The sequence below is a fragment of the Bubalus kerabau genome, chromosome 1 (genome assembly GCF_029407905.1).
Source record: "Bubalus kerabau isolate K-KA32 ecotype Philippines breed swamp buffalo chromosome 1, PCC_UOA_SB_1v2, whole genome shotgun sequence".
Lineage (NCBI taxonomy): Eukaryota > Metazoa > Chordata > Mammalia > Artiodactyla > Bovidae > Bubalus > Bubalus kerabau.
In genome coordinates, this window is record NC_073624.1 from 228,495,591 (window position 1) to 228,513,036 (window position 17,446).

Sequence of the window (17,446 nt, forward strand, 5' to 3'; positions counted from 1 at the left end):
TTGATGTTAGTTCTAGAAGGTCTTGTAGGTCTTCATAGAACCGTTAAACTTCAGCTTTTTCAGCATTAGTGGTTGGGGCATAGATTTGGGTTACTGTGATAACTCAATGCTTTGCCTTGGTAATGAACAGAGATCATTCTGACATTTTGGAGATTGCACCCAACTACTGCATTTCAGACTCTTTTATTGACTCTGAGGTTAAGGGATTCTTGCCCACATTAGATAGAATGGTCATCTGAATTAAATTTGCCTGTTCCTATATTAGTCATCCAAAATGAGACAGAGCAGAGTTTCACTTCTGTGTAAGGGAACTTTCTGAAATATTTGAGGCTGGTCTGGTGGCAGGATTAGAAACAAAAGGGAAGACATATATTACAAATGTACTAATTTCCCTTAGATTCTGATTGAGTCAGTCCATACATATGGCTATATGACTGGGCCTTTAAATTGCCTAAAGAAAATACAAAAAGCTTGAACTTAGTTTATAGATGTCAGGGAAAGTTGGAAGTGAAAGACAGCTGCATTACAGCCATACTAAGATGCAGCCGTAAAAATGTTCAGTGGACAGAATCTACTGTCAGCCTTGTATGAAAGAAGTAGCTTATAATGAGAAGCAAAAAAGTATAAGTATATGTGCAGACCTTGGAAAAGAATGGAAAGACTGGAGTAGAGGCATACGGATGAACACAATGGAGTATGCATGAGTATGAAGATCTTTAAATCACATATTAATGTCAAACAGAAAGTATCCATCATGAAAGAGGCAGTGAATAATACATACATGTGACAGACACTGACCAAATGTCTTATCCATTTGATGTCTGCTTTGCCTTCAGACACAGCAGTGCAGATACAATAGGATCATTAATAAAGTAGCCTCTGTGGCAGCGATGGGGGCTATGCATGGGTCTCAACATGAGTCTCATTTACTAAAGACTATCTAGTGACTTCTATCTCCAAATGTCCATCCAGTCAGAAATAAAGATCTGTAACATGTCCTGGATAGGCATGTGGTGTGGTTTAGTCACAAAGTTGTGTCCAACTCTTGTGACCCGATGGACCATAGCCCACCAGGCTTCTCTGTCCATGGGATTTCCCAGGCAAGAATATTGGAGTGGGTTGCCATTTCCTTCTCCAAGAAAGTGAAAGTGAAAGCCACTCAGTTGTGTCCAACTCTTTGTGACCCCAAGGACTTCTCCATGGAATTCTCCAGGCCAGAATACTGGAGTGGGTAGCTGTTCCCTTCTTCAAGGGATCTTCCTAACCCAGGGATCAAACCCACATCTTCCGCATTGCAGGCAGATTCTTTACCAGCTGAGCCACAAGGGAAACCCTGAATAGGCATATTGAGATCCAGTTATCAACCAATTGTCAACTTGATGACAATTTGACTACATTAAATTTCTTCTAGTCCCCCACTCTTGAGAGGTTAGTGGTTAATTCTCACAGAAATAGATATTTACTTCAGATGTGGTTTTATAATTACAGCTTGCAAAACCTCAATCAAAACTACTATCCAGGAGCTTACAGGGTACCAGGTTCACAATCTTGGGACTCTACACAACATATTAGCCACTCACATTCACAGCAAATGTGTCACTGGAATGGGTTCATGACTATGGGTTACAATTGCAGTATCACAAACAGTACCAACCAGAAGCTGCTGACCTTCTTGAGCACTAGAATAACCTGCTGAAAGCACAGCCTAAGCACCAGGTTGTAGGCAATGGATCCTTCAGAATATAGCATATGCTGAATTAAGAGACCACTATACATTACTGCATCCTCAATAAAAAGAATACATCAATCTTCTGATAGTTGTCCCACAAATCATCTCTCCCAATGAACCACTGGGGACTTTATACTTCTCAGTCCTTGTAACTCTGGACCCTGTCCTTACAAGAGGTACTGGCCTACAAACAAAGCACATTCTCACAGAGTCCCATTGAACAAAAAACTAAAATTATCACTTGAAACAAAGGACTCTGTGTGTCCAAGAAACAGTAATCAATAAGAACAGTCATTTATTTTGGTTGCAGTAATTGACCCTAATCAACTGGAAGATGTGTACATTTACAAAAAACAGGGACAAGAAATATGTATGAATCTCAGTTAATTCACATGGATGTCACTTGCTACTACCTCTCCCAATTGTGACTGTAAGTGGTAAGTTTGAATCTCCAGCTTGGAAAATCTATGTTTACCAGAAGCTCCAATACCTTAGGAATAATGGCTTGACTTATGCCAGCAAATAAGCCATTGAGACCATCAAAACTGGTCATAGCATAGCTGAGATAAGTGGAATTAATATGGATTATAAAAAAAGGTGACACTGACCTATGTAACAGAAACAGGGAATCATGACAGCCAAAGTTGTATACACAATTTGGATCTTCCTTTAAGAGAGAACTTGGATCAGCTGAGGAGTGCCCATACTTGGCGGTAATCAGATTCAATGACTTTCAGATCCACCACAGGGGCTGGTTTGAAACAATGCTCTTCCATGTTTCACTGAGGCTTTCTTAGAGGTGCACTGAAGTCTAGGGTCTCTTTACCCTATATTTCTCACTTTGCCATCTCCTTTCATATATGTCAGATGTCCATCAGAGCATAGCATCTTTCCTTAGCTACTTGTACTCACTCTTCATTTTATCTTTCAAGGCTGCCCACCAGCAAATAACTTGCACTTTTAATCTCTGTCTTGATGCCTGCTTCTCTAAGTACCCAACCCATACATTAATTATTAAGTTACAAGATCAACATATATAGAAAATTCAACTTATCTTTATAGGGAAAAAAACTAATACATAAAAATAAAAATCTAATATGAAACCATATCCAACAACACAATAAACAAAAATATTTACAAATAAGTTTCTCAAAACATAGGAAATATTTCTCTATTGAAAGCTATAAAATGGTTTTAAACAAAATTAAAGAAAATCTAAATAAAGATCAGGAATATTCCAAATTCATGATTGGAAGACACTGTTATGAAGACATTAGTTCTCTTCAAATAGATCTATGAACTGAATGCAATCCCAATCAAAATCTCTGGAATTTCTTTTCTTGGGTGTTTATAATGGATTCTAAATTTTATATAGAAATTTGAAGGACTTATAAAGTGAGAACTTTACAACAGTGTATTTTTATTCCCCCAACCCCAGTCATTCTTTGTGCTCTTGTCAGAAACCTTACTTGCATGTATTATAAGAATTATTGATAAAGTGTTAAGGTGCATACATGCGAGGGGAGAAACAAAAAAATACAGTGTCACATGGTACTGGATGAGAGCTGGTGATATTAGCAGATATTCAAGTTTTATATATATATATATAGAGAGAGAGAGAGAAAGAGAGAGACAGACAGAGACAGAGAGACAGGAAGACAGAGAGAGAGTGTTCTATCCTCACAAAAACTTATAATCCCATGTAATTAGAAAAACACTGCTGTTGCTGCTGCTAAGTCGCTTCAGTCGTGTCCGACTCTGTACGACCCCATAGATGGCAGCCCACCAGGCTTCCCCGTCCCTGGGATTCGCCAGGCAAGAACACTGGAGTGGGTTGCCATTTCCTTCTCCAATGCATGAAAGTGAAGTTGCTTAGTCGTGTCCGACTCTTAGCGACCCCATGGACTGCAGCCTACCAGGCTCCTTCGTCCATGGGAGACATATCCAAATTGAAGAGATGAAATATAAGATGGTCATCTCAATAGATGCAGAAAAAGCATATGACAAAATTCAACATTCATTCCTAATTAAAATGCTCAAAAAACTGGGTACCGAGGTACTTTATTACTTACTTCCACATAATAAAGGCCATATACGACAAGCCCACAGCTAATATCATGCTCAATGGTGAAACTGAACATTTTTTCTTTAATACTGGTAACAAAGTTACATACTTTTACCACTTTTACTCAAAACAGTATTGGCAGTCCTAGCCAGAGCAATTAGGCCAGAAAAAGAAATAAAAATCATCCAAACCAGAAAGGAAGAAGTAGAACTGTTTCTATTTGCAGATGGCATGTTTTTATATATTGAAAAACTTAAAGAACACACCAAAACAAAAACTGTTAAAATTAATAAATTTATTTAGTAAAATTTCAGGAAAAACTATGAATATACAAAAATCAGTTGCATTTCTATACTCTTAACAACAAACTATCAGAATGAGAAATTAAAAAAAAAGAAATCCCAATACAATTGCATAAAAAGAAAAAATCTAGGAATAAATGTAACCAAGGAGGTGAAAGACTTCTACACTAGACACAATAAAATACTGATGGAAAAAAAACTGAAGACACAAATAAATGAAAAGATATTTCATGTTCTTGGAAAGGAAGACTTAATATTGTTAAAATGTCCATATTACCCAAAGGAAGCCCTACATATTCTACATATTCAATGAAATCCCTCTCAAAATTCCAATGGCATTTTTAAGATACAAAAAAAAAAAAAAAACCCTAAAGTTCATATGCAACCGCCAAAGACTCTAACGAGTCAGAGCAATCTTGAGAAAGAACAAAGTTGGAAGCATCACACTTCCTGATTTCAACCTATCAATATATTCCAGAGCTATAGTAATCAAAACAGTATGGTATGGGCATAAAAAAGACACATAGACTAATTAACAGAATAGAGAGGTCAGAAATAAACTCATTCATACATGGTCAATTAATTTATGACAAAGGAGCCAAGAATACTTGGGTCTGTCTCCTAGTGACAACTGTCATATCTGTGGGTTTTTACAGAGTCATATCCTTCATCAGAGTCATCATGTAATTTACTCTTGATATTGGATGACATGGAATTTATAACCAATAAATCAGATTATCAGGGTTTAACTCAGCTAAGAAAGATCACTCAGTCTAGCTATAAAAGTTTATAAACTAAAAAAAATTTCAAAGTCATAAAATGAAAGAAAAGTCAGTCAAATTGCTTAATTACAGAAATGTAAAGAGTACCCATATCTCTAGCCTCTACATACAATGGTGTTTTCAAGTCTCATGCTGTAAGTAATGAGGAAGACTCAAATATCCTGGGGTGAGAAAGGTCATTACAATCAGGCACTATAAAAAAGTTAGAAAACTCAGGGATCACAAAGTTGACAAAAAAAAAAAATTCTGAAATGGAGCAGGACCCTATGGTCCTTGCCCACCCCAACCCCCCCATTCCTCTGTCTGTCTTGTGTCTGTGGAAAACTTTAGTCAAAGAATAAGTTTAATCAGAGCAATGAAAAATGCAGAAACAAAGGAAACAGTCAAAGGAGACCAAATAATAATAATGTAGTCATTAAGCATAGTCAAGGACCATTAGTTATTTTTCAAGGGCTATAGATAACATGCTGAGCCACCTCTGTGAGCTGTCTTGTAGACACTAAAACATCAGGGTGAAGAAATTAACTACATGATGACCAGACTGTACCCACAACATAAGCAGCCATAATTCTGAGAACTGGCCTCAAAGAAATGGGCACAAACAGACCCTGGAACTGAAGATCAACTGTACCTAAAATAACCCCAAGATGATGTTGCTCAGATCATCAGTGACCAATTTGAAGATGACTGTCAGAGCTGACTGTGCTATTTCTGCATGTAACCCCCTCCAAACTGTCTATAAAAGCTTCTGCCCACTGGTTGCAGTGATGGGGGTGGTGGGGGCGGGGGGGGGACGCAGGGAGGCAGTTGGCCTTTGGACAGACATCTGCCCTCCCCTGCAGTTGCCAGCATCTGAAATAAAGCAAATTTTCCTTTCCACCAATTTGGCCTGTTTATTGGCTGTAGAGCAGCAAGCAGCCCAACCTCACTTATCTTTCAGTAACAATTCTACTGATTAATTTCACTGTTTTCAACATCCTCTGGTAACTCAAAGGATTAACACAAGGTCCAGTAAAACTATTTACCACAGAAACTGGAAAATGAAAAGTAAAAAGGACATATTTATCATTAATGAGATGCCATCATTGACTGTTGAGAAATAAAACAAAAATATCAAGGACATCCAATTCTACCAATAACACTTCAGTCATTCCCTAGCAGATGAATCAACAGAGATCCAGGAATTACCTTCTTTAAAGAGTCCCATCTTCAGCAGATTGACTTCCAGCTCCACCTGACACATCTGGAAGGCCTAGTCTTCTTGACCTCATTAATCCCTCAAAAACAGCAGGAATCAATTTAGAAATAACAGGACTAGAGAGTTTAACAGACGAGTTCCCAGTAACTGAAGCATGGCCCTCAGAAAAAGACTCAGTGCACAGTACTTCAGCAAAATGACAGCTAGGAATTATGCCCCCTGCCACTCAGCAGCCTCAGCCAAGAAATGTCAATTTTAACAACAATCCGCACATAAAAAATAACCCTCCCAAGAGTTTAGAATTCCAGGCGAGGGATGACCAGCACTTTGGTGAAGCACAGTGATAAGAAAGGACGCACTGAGGAGAGTAAGAAAGACAAATTCGTAGTAGCCCCATACTCTTCTCTCAAGCCCATGCAGCTCATGGGAGAAGTGAGCACTGGAATCCACTAAGGACTCCAGAGCTGGCTCGCCCCAGCATCTGATCCACTCCTGAAGCCTTATGTGTCTCCCCGCTAGTGCCAGAACTCAAGCCCTTCCAAACTTATGCCAGCGCCCCAGGCAGCTTCTGCAGCCTCAAAGGCATACCTTGTCACCAGTTTGCCAGTGGGTTCCCTGTGAACCAAAAAAGCCAGTTGACTCACCACTTCCCTACTCCGGGTCCTCCCCCTGACCCACCACCTGTTACCAACCTCCTCTAGCAGCCCAAGGAGTCCTCCTCAGCACCAAGTTCCCAGAAGCCTCCACAACTTGAAACCCACTCATCGGGAAGTCAGCCTTTTCCAGCGACCCAGGCCCCGCCCGTGGCTGCGCCCCTAGAGGTTCATGGGAATACAGGTCCCTGTTGCACCCAAGCTCCAAGCACATGGGCTCCTGTGAACACAGGTCGTAAGTTACCTTCGTGTCCAGTGGCTCCAGTGACTGCAGGTGGCATCCTTGGCACCAGGCACCTGGAAAGCTGCACTGAATTCAGGCCCTAGGTTCACCCAGCCACCTGCTGGCTCCAGTTCCCCATCCTTCCTCCCACAGCTCTCAAGGTCCAGGCAGCTTCCTCAGCTTGCAGAGGGCTGTATGAACTCAGGTTTCTGGCCCACTCTGATGGCTGTGGTCACTGATGGCTTCTTGGCTCCAGGAAGCTCCCATGAACTCAGGTTCTACATCCACTCCAGGAACTTCAGGCTTCCAAAATCTCAGCCAGTTCCAGCAACTCCAGGCTTTTGGCCCACCCTGTGGCTCTCACATGGGAACAGACCCCTAGAGGACCCCTGTGAATCCACATCCTAGCTTGACTCAGCACTGCCTAGCTCATGTGACACTGGTCAGCTCCCAGTGGGTTCCAGCAAATTCAGGCTCCTGGCATTTCCCATGGTTCTGAGGTCTCAGGCTCCCAGACAACAAACACCAGGGAACTCAAGTTGGGAGGCAAGGTGAGGGTGGGGGGGAGGAACCTGAGGAACACAAAATGAAAACCCACAAAATGAATGAAAAGGCAATCTGTGTAATGCGAGAAAATATTTGCAGACCATATGTCAGATAAGGGGTTAGTTTCCAAAATATGTAAAAATCAATAAACCTAATAACAACAATAAATAATGAAACAACTTGATTAACAAATGTGCAGAGGAACTGAATAGACAGCTTTCCAAAGATACCAATGGCCAACAGGTACATGAAAAGGTGCTCAATATCACTAATCATCAGAGAAATGCAAATCAAAGCCACAATTAGATACCACCTGACGCCTGTGAGAATGGCTATCAATAAAAATACGAGAGATAACAAGCATTGGTAAGGATGTAAAAAAGGGTAAACTTGTGCACTGTTGGTGGGAATGTAAATTGGAGCAGCCACTATGGAAAACAGGATGGAAATTCCTCAAAAAATTAAAAATAAAACTACCATGTATGTGTGTACTTATTTGCTCAGTTGTGTTCGACTCTTGGCTACACCATGGATTATAGCCTGCCAGGCTCCTCCATCCATGAGATTCTCCAGGCAAGAATACTGTCCTGGGCAGCCATTTCCTTCATCAGGACTTCTTCCCAACTCAGGGTTCGAATCCAGGTCTCCTGCATTGCAGGCAGATTCTTTACCATCTGAGCCACCAGGGAAGCCCCAAACTACCACATGAGCCAGCAGTCTCTCTTCTGGGTATAAACCCAAAAGAAATGAAGAGATAAATGAACCACCTTGTTCTTTGCAGCATTAGTCACAATATTCAAGTTTTGGAAACAATGTATTATATGTGAATACATTGAATATACATATATTTGAATGTTATTCAGCTATAAAAAGAAGAAAATTCTGTTATTTGCTATTTGATATAACATGGATGGATTTTGTAGGTGTTACACTAAGTGAAATGAGTCAGACACAGAAAAACAAATACTATTTGACATCATTTATGTGTGGATCCTAAAAAAAGTTGAACTGGAAGAAACAGAATAGAATGGCAGTTTCCAGGAACTGGGAGGTTTGGGAAATAAAGAGATACGTGTCAAAGGATACAAACTTCTAGTTATTAAGATGAATCCGTTCTGGAGATCAAATGTATAGCATGGCAAGCATAGTTTACAATACTATATCATATATTTGAAAGTTGCTAAGAGTGTAGATCTTAAATGTTTTCATCACAAAAATGAAATGGTAATTGTACTAAGTGACGAATGTATTGATGAACCCTATGGTGATAGTTTTTTTTACAATATATAAATGTATTGAGTCACCATATCATATACCTACAAAATAGTACATGTCAATTATATTTCAAAAAAGCTGGAAATTTTTTTTAAATAAAGAAGAAATGCATGAATTCCTTAAATAACATGCAATACCAAGGTTTTTTCACAAATAGACAACCTGAAGAGTCCTTATACCTACTAAATGAATTGACTTTCTTTTCTAAGAAAATTAGTTACCTAGAAAACTTTATTAGAAAATTTTACCTAACTTATAACAAAGAAATAGTATCAATTCAAAACAAAATCATGCAGAATACTGAAATGGGAGGAATGTTTTCCATATCTTTCTGTGAAGCCAGTTAGATTATAATCTAACTACACAGATATTACAAGAAAAGAAAACTACATGCTGATATGCTTTATGATCATTGATTACAAAATTTAAACAAAATTTTGAAAAACTGAAGTTAAGAATATATAAAGTGACACAGTGAAGTTTGTAAATACAAATTGTATTTAACATTTGAAAATCAGTTATTCAACATAGTAACAAACATCAAACTAACCCAAAAAAAAGTATGATTATCTCAGAAGATGAAAAAAAAATTGGACAAAATTCAAAAGCTATTCTTGATTTTAATGAGAAAAAACAGAAAACTAGGGGTAGATGGGAATTTCCTCAACCTGAGAAACAGCTACAAAAAATGTACAACTTTACATTTACTAGTAAAATTCAAAATGTTCCCTCAAAATATTAAAAAGAAAAAAAGATAACAGATGTTCAGATGTTCTACTTTTTATTCAACATTGTTATGAAAGATCTAGCCAGTAATCCAGCAAGAAAAAAAGATAAAGTTTATCCAGATTGAAAGGAAAATGCAGTTTGGCCATTATTCAAGTATAACACAACTATCTATAGAAAATACAATAAAATGTACAAAAAAACCCACCATATGATGGTTGAACATCTGGATATTCATATACAAAAAAGTGAACTTCAATTCACACTCCATACCATATATAAAATTCACATGAAAAGCTTCTTAGATCTAGATGTAAGACAGAAAACTAAGTTTTAATGAGGAAAAAGATTTTTGATTTTTTACTTAAGAAAAAATGTCTTAGCTATGACATCAAAAGCATGATACAGGAAAGTAAATTGATTTATTGGACTTCATTAAAATAAAAACTTCTTTATAAAAAGTTTTATAGTTTCTTAAAAAACAAACCATAGACCCATTATATGATTCAACTATCCAATTCCCAGTTAATTACTCGAGGGAAAAATATAAATGTCATACACAGCTATGTACAGAATGTTATAGCACCTTGGTTTATAATAGCCACAAACTGGAAACAACTCAAATAGGGTTAAGCCCACTTTGGTAAGTGATTGGATAAGCATGCTATGGTAAATTCATTAAAGAATGGGATAGTATTCTGTGATTTAAAAAATAATTTCCTATCCATACATGTAACAACATACATGAATCTCAAAAATAATGATTGTAAATGAATGAAGTCAGAATGAAGAATATATTCTAATCTACAATGACAAAGAGCAGAGCAGTGATTGATTGATGGTATCTTTCCATCCTCCTTTTATACCGTTTTTTAAAAGTAGCTACATATATACTCCTGCTTTTTGATAAATGGTTATGTTGTATGAAAAATTTTCAGTAAAGTATTTTTATTCTTCCTGAAGTGTTCATGAAGATTGAGCCAAATGACCTTTCTAATTGGGAGTGTAGGGATGGAAAAAGAGCAGAGGTATTTTTTTGAAGTGAGGATCCTTCAAGGAAGTAACCTTTGCCATTCTCCTTCAACTGAATACAATCACCAAGATATGTATCTTTTCAAACTACTATTTGAACTCATTTCTTTTACCAGAGCCTCACTGCCAGTTCACTGAAAAGACAAAATGGCTTACTTTCAAATGATAAGGTCTATTTCATTCTTCATTTTGGCATCTTCCATTTTCTCTGGTGAGTAATTTTTCTCTTAGTGAGAAACTTTTAATTATTCAGTATTTGTCAAAACTTGGGCCAACTATGGATAGAGACCTCACTGATGAGACTGATAATTTTTTTTTTTATACACCAATGCTCAATGGATGATATAGGAGGTGCTTTTAAAGCATACTAGCCTGATGGGCTACAGTCCATGGGGTCGCTAAGAGTCGGACACGATTGAGCGACTTCACTTTCACTTTTCACTTTCATGCATTGGAGAAGGAAATGGCAACCCACTCCAGTGTTCTTGCCTGGAGAATCCCAGGGACAGGGGAGCCTGGTGGGCTGCTGTCTATGGGGTCGCACAGAGTCGGAGGCGACTGAAGCGACTTAGCAGCAGCAGACTAAGATTGGTCTTCCGTGGTGGCTTAGGCGGTAAACAGTCTGCCTGCAATGCAGGAAATCCAGGTTTGATCCCTGGGTCAGGAATATCCCCTACAGAAGGGAATGGCTACCCACTGTAGTATTCTTGACTGGAGAATTCCATGGACAGAGGAGTCTGGCAGGCTAGATGAGATATAATGAATTTGTTTGCAGATCCTAATCCTTGAATATGGAATGCTTTCATGTAAGTTCAGGCTCTTACTATATTTCAAGGTTCTCATCTACAAAGTGGGGTACTACCTATTTTTGACAGAGTTACTGTTAGCTGGAGTTATATAAACTACTATGTAAGAGTATGTGCAATGTAGTCAGATTCAAAGCAGACATAAATTAATGCATATTGACTGAGATTTAATTTTTGGATTTTTCTTGTATTCTAGTATCTAATCTCAGAAACAGAAAGATATCATCAGAAATATATATTGAGTTTTTGAGTTGTTTGTTTTTTTTTTAACAAACAATAATATTCTTTATTCTGTTTTTAGATAATAACTTGTCAAAGAACATCAAAGAGTGACATATTATTAATCTATGCTCTGGTTGCAGGTATTCCCTTTGGAATTTCAACAAGTTTTGAAATACATCTGGTAAACTATCATTTGGATCTTTAAATTAAAACTTAGTGCTTATTATACCGCCATCAATATTTAGTTTCATAGGCAATTAAGGATTTGAATGTTGATCCTAAGAAAAGTGGGCATTGTTTTTAGCAAAGATACAAGGATTCAATACAAATATTTGGGAACTTTAAAAGTGGCTGTAGTCAACTACAGTCACTCAGACAGACAGACAATACAATTGACCTGAAGGAGGTGATGGTAGCTCAGAATAGGAGAGTGGAAAAGAAAATAGATATGAATAGAATATGCCCTATTTTCACATATTCAAAACCATCACAGAGCTTGTTCCATGTGCCAAGAAATATTCTAGTATTACAATTACAGTATTTAAGTTTGAATTCAAATTGAATATTCAAATATTAAGTCAAGAAAGAACTAAGTTTTGGACATCAGTAGGCTCACAGTGTGTGGAAGATGCTATTCATATTGTTATTGTAGCCAGTATTAATATCTATCTTTTATAGCCTGACTGTGACAAATTTGAAGATACGATGGGTTGCACCAATGAATACTTTCCTGTCTGTGCATCAGATGGCAACACATATAGCAATGCATGTGCCTTCTGCAATAAAGTTAGGTAAGAAACAAAATTTGTATGTTTATCTTCATACTAATGCTTATTTTTAATACTAATGCCTCTTTTAAGAACTCTAGGACAGAGACTTACCTGGGTAGCTCAGTGATGAAGAGTTTGCTGCCAGTGCAGGGGATACAGGTTCTACCCCTGGTCCAGGAGGATCCCACATGCTGCGGAGCAACTGGGCCTGTGTGCCATAGCTACTGAGCATTAGCTCAGAGTCCGTGCTCCACAACAAGGGAAGCCATGAAATGAGAAGCCGGTGCACTCTCCACAACTAGAGAAAAGCCCACGCAGCAACAAAGACTCAGCTCAGCCAAAAATAAATAAATAAATAAAATTATAAAAGAAAAAGAACTCTAGTCAGTACTGGCATTAATTCAAATACACTAAGGCACAATTGCTATACCTTTGAATTTATCATTTCTAAGAATTTTGTTGTGGGGTTATCTTTATAATTACTCTCATTTGCAGTGCAACACCCAAATTAATTAAATGAATGAAATATAATTAAACAATTAAAATGTTAACAACAGTAGAAATAAATGAATTACTTCACCTAAAACAATTTTTAACTTTTACTTTAATGACTGAAATAATATATTCATTATAAAGATATATTTTCATTATCTGCATTGTACAGATTTTTTAACTTTTCCCTACACTTTAGTTCATTTATAATTACAAACCATGCAGGAACAACGAAGTGACCCTTTATAGAATGAAACAGTATAAAGGGACTGTATTTTAAATACTGTTCTTTGAACTAAATTTCAAAAATTCTGTTATTCACTTAACTTTTAATTAGGCTAGATTTTCATGCACTTACTTGATCACAATGTAAGTATTTGATTATGTCTTAAAGAGAAAAGCTACTAAACAATCAAGCAATAGAAAACAATAGAAGAAAACACAAATTTTCCTTCCTATGAAGATAGATCAGAATAGTGTGGCTTTCAGAGGTTGGGTCAATATGCTTTTGTTGCTCAGGGATGGAGAGATGGGTAAGAAGGAAGACAACACTAGAGAGAAGCCTCAGGAAAGTTAAGTTCAGCAGGAGGATTATCACAACTGGAGAAGCATCAGTAGACAAACAGTCAGCCTAGCAAGCAGTATGTCCATCCTCCTTTTCCACAGGAGGGAGAAGAGGCAAGAGGGACATCTACATAGGGAATTGAGGGTCAGAAAATATTCAAAACCTGGTTAGATGATAAGCCAGCCTCTGAGATGTGCCTCAATAGGATCTGCCCCAAGGTGCAGTTTTTCAGTGCAAATTGTTCAGGATGGGGAACACATGTATACCTGTGGCGGATTCATTTTGATATTTGGCAAAACTAATACAATTATGTAAAGTTTAAAAAAAAAAAAAAAGCCATTGGAATCTGCACAGAGAGCCAGGCCAGTCCATAAGAGAAAACTCTCATTCTCTTCAGAAATTAAACAGGCAATGATGTCAATTTATTCTGAAGCAGAGAAGGCTGATTCTCATTCTTAAAACACTCTTTGCATACTTTTATAGAGCAAGTAAGCATGGTTTCACTGGCATAGAGAAGACAAAGGATGGCTACAGAGTTTGGCTATGGTCACTAGACAGCTCCTGGCCCTTCAGAAAATAGATTCTACCAATGCTGAGTCCTTTAGTCAAAAATCCTAACTCAGGGGAAACACAATGAGTCTCATACAGAATTTATAACGTAATTATGTTTTCTTTTTCTTTTTAGGAAACATGGTGATCAACTTAAATTTATTAGTTATCTTCAATGCTGATTCCTTGATGTAACTTTCTATATGAAATGATTCCTCTTATCCTTTCTGTTTTACTGAAGGGTATTTCCATGGTTTTTACAAAGAGTAAGGAAACTCAGGACATATTCTATATGATTGATCTATACATTCTTTTTCATAATAAAGTTTGAAAATTCTTGAATTCAGTATTTCTGACTCTATATGATTTTAATGACTTTCCTGTTTTAGAAAACATAAGGCATACATAATTTCCTATGAAAATCATGATTGCCTAAATAAAAAAGATTAACCATGCAAAAAATATAACATCTTTTTTGGGTTCTTGTTCTCTGTCACTCTCATATCCCTAAGTGGTTGAAAGAACACAGTGGATACTTAAAAGATTTATTCACAATTAAATGAGAAACAATCCCATGTAAATCTCTTTTGAGAAAACTGGTATTAGAAAATTACTTCTATTTCTAGAAACATAACAGTGGTTCAGAAAGTTATATAATTGAGTTTGTAGTATCGATCTACTCCTGTGGACTATTAAAGTTCCATCTTATTCCAAATCATTGAAATAAATGCCACAGAGTCACTATCTCAATCTACTGAAGCCTTACCTTTGTTCTATTCTGTGTGCTTGCTTTAAAAAAGTTGATAGAAAAAAATAGTTTGAAATGCTCTTGAAGTTTGTGTGTGTGTGTGTGTTTATTTAACCAAGGAAGGAATTTGATACTAATAGAGATGTTCTATTATCAAAACTGTGGTAAGGCTTCACAGACTTACTTGCTTTAGTCCTCACAGATACATGGTTCAAGTGTGGTGGGAGTTGCTCCGTCGTGTCCGACTCTTTGAGAACCCATGGACCGTAGCCCGTCAGGCTTCTCTGTCCATGGAATTCTCCAGGCAAGAATACCTGAATAGGTTGCCATTCCCTTCTCCAGAGATAGGTGTAATTAATTATCTAAAATTATAGATTATTGAAGTTCTGTCTTAAATCATGCAAGGAAAGCCCATGAACCATCTTATCTCAGCTTATTTAAACATTACCTTTGTTGTTGCCTTATATATTTTGCTTTCAGGTAGGGGCAGTATAAAAAAGGATTGTTGACATTTCATTAAAGATTTTTTTTAACAGAAGATGAGAAATTCTCATTTATTTGGTATTTCAAGAAGTATGTTAAGGCTCTGCACATTTCTTAGTCTTCATGGAAAAGTGAGTTAGCTGTAACGAAGTCCATTTTTTGACAATAAGGAACTAAGATGTATGATTTTAAATATACTAAAATATGCTATTATGGTAATAAAGATAAATTTTACTAAACTGCATTACTCTTTTATTAAGTCAGGAAGAGGTTGCCCCAGATGAGTTTCTGTGATGATGAGTTGAATACCTTTGCCTAAATAGGGAGATATGAATCAGTGTACATACAACCTCAATGTCCAGTTGGATAGAAGAATCAGAAATAGCCCTGCAGGGTCTCATGAATAAGTAGTTCTATTGAAATCATTTTGAATTTTCATTATTTGGATAAATGCATCAACGATTTCTTCCTCTTTATGGCCATAGCCATGGCAAGGTTCATTTATATCTGTCCTATCTTAACCTGGCAAGGGATTTTTTTCTTCAGAATGCTGACAGTTCCATACATACCAGAAGCATAATCACCAAACCTGCCTTTAGATGTCACATATACTGACTCTAACTTTTCAGGAAGTGTTCTTATCTTCCTTCCTTAGGCCAACAGATGGCCTTGTTGGATTCCTGAGTTTCATCCTCCTTTGCTGTACCTTTTAGGGAGTAATATAGCAAAAAATTTTTACTGTATTAAAGAGTTACAGAGAGAAAAGAAAAGTTATAGATATTTAGTCTATTACTTTTCCTATCTTATATGGTAGAAATATTATAGAGATGATCTGAGTATGTGTGTACAGAGATGGCAAGCGAGAGACTGAAGCTTCCTTAGTACAAATTCACTGTACATTTTTTTTTTAACACTGATCATGTTGTGTGGTTTCTAAAGTTGGATGCCTGGAGATGTTCCAATATGAATTTTTACGTTCTTTTTAATTTCTGTTTTTGGTTATGTTCTATATTGATTAAAAGACATTCCTGTCAATGTATGTAAGAATATGAAAAAGAATAAATATATATGTATAACTGAGTCACTTTCTGTACAGTAGAAATATAAGTATAAGTCAACTATACTTTAATATAATTTAAAAAAATACATTATAGTAATGACATATATAATTAAAATAAATATATATTATAAAACATTTTACCTATGAGGGTATAATATCAAAAATGCTTGCAGACAACTAATCCCTGCTTTAATCCAATGTCTTATTGTATAAGCAAGGTTAAATGAAAGCCAGAGAGAAGAACTTGCCTGAATGACAGGTACAACAGAATAAGATCTAGATAAACATCCTAATATTCAGGATTATCAGTTTTCCACCTTTCTCTTACTTCAAATGATTTTTTATATATTTATATCTGGTATAAAGCCTAAATTAAGATACCATATTGGACTTTCCTGGTGGTACAGTGGATGAGAATCCACCTGCCTATGCAGGAGACACGGGTTTGATCCCTGGCCCAGGAAGATTCCACAAAGCCCATGCGCCACAGCTACTGAGCCCATGTGCTACAACTACTGAAGACTGTGCTTCGCAAGAAGAGAAGCCACTGCAATGAGAAGCCCACGCACCACAGCAAAGAAGCCCATGCCGTGGCTTGCCCGAAGGCCTGCGCCAAGCAACAAAGACCCAGTACAACCAAATAAATAAATAAACTTTAAAAAAGAATCTAGAAACAAAAAAGATGTCATTAAAAAATATATATATTAAGTCCTGCCTTGATATCTGAGCCTTGTGTGTGCTTAGTTGCTCAGTCGTGTTCAACTCTTTGAGACCCCATGAACTATAACAGCCCACCAGGCTCCTCTGTCCATGGGATTCTCCAAGAAAAAAATACTGGAGTGCATTGCCTTTCCCTTCTCCAGAGGATCTTCCAGAGCCTCAAATGCCTAACCATGAGTTTCCATGCTCTCACCAGGGACAAATCCCAATGAATGACAATGGCTGCCCACAGGATAGTACCTCTATCAGCAGGATCAACTATATTCCAGTTGGTCTTCAACCTGATGGGTTTCACTTCCATGCCAGTCTGAAAATCATTGAAACAAGCAAGTGACATCATTCCATAGCAAAGAGAGGTCACTGTATTTCTTGTTACTACAAAACATGCTTCACTTGTTCGACCTAATTATTCAATTGAATGATTTTGTTGGATGGGGCATCTTTGTAAATACATTATACAAAGTAAAAGAAGTCAAAGGAGTAGACACAAGGGACAACAT

The 17,446-nt window shown here is 37.1% G+C and overlaps 1 long non-coding RNA gene across 1 annotated transcript in view; it reads right to left on the bottom strand.

Moving 5' to 3' along the window:
• LOC129642243 (uncharacterized) overlaps nt 1-6,744 on the bottom strand; it is a 33,827-nt gene extending 27,083 nt beyond the window's left edge. Inside the window, exons 1-2 of the long non-coding RNA XR_008709572.1 lie at nt 6,665-6,744; nt 6,067-6,155 (exon numbers count right to left, since the gene is read on the bottom strand). This is a non-coding gene — a long non-coding RNA (uncharacterized LOC129642243). The remainder of the gene's footprint in view (nt 1-6,066; nt 6,156-6,664) is intronic.
• Nucleotides 6,745-17,446: the final 10,702 nt, after the last annotated feature.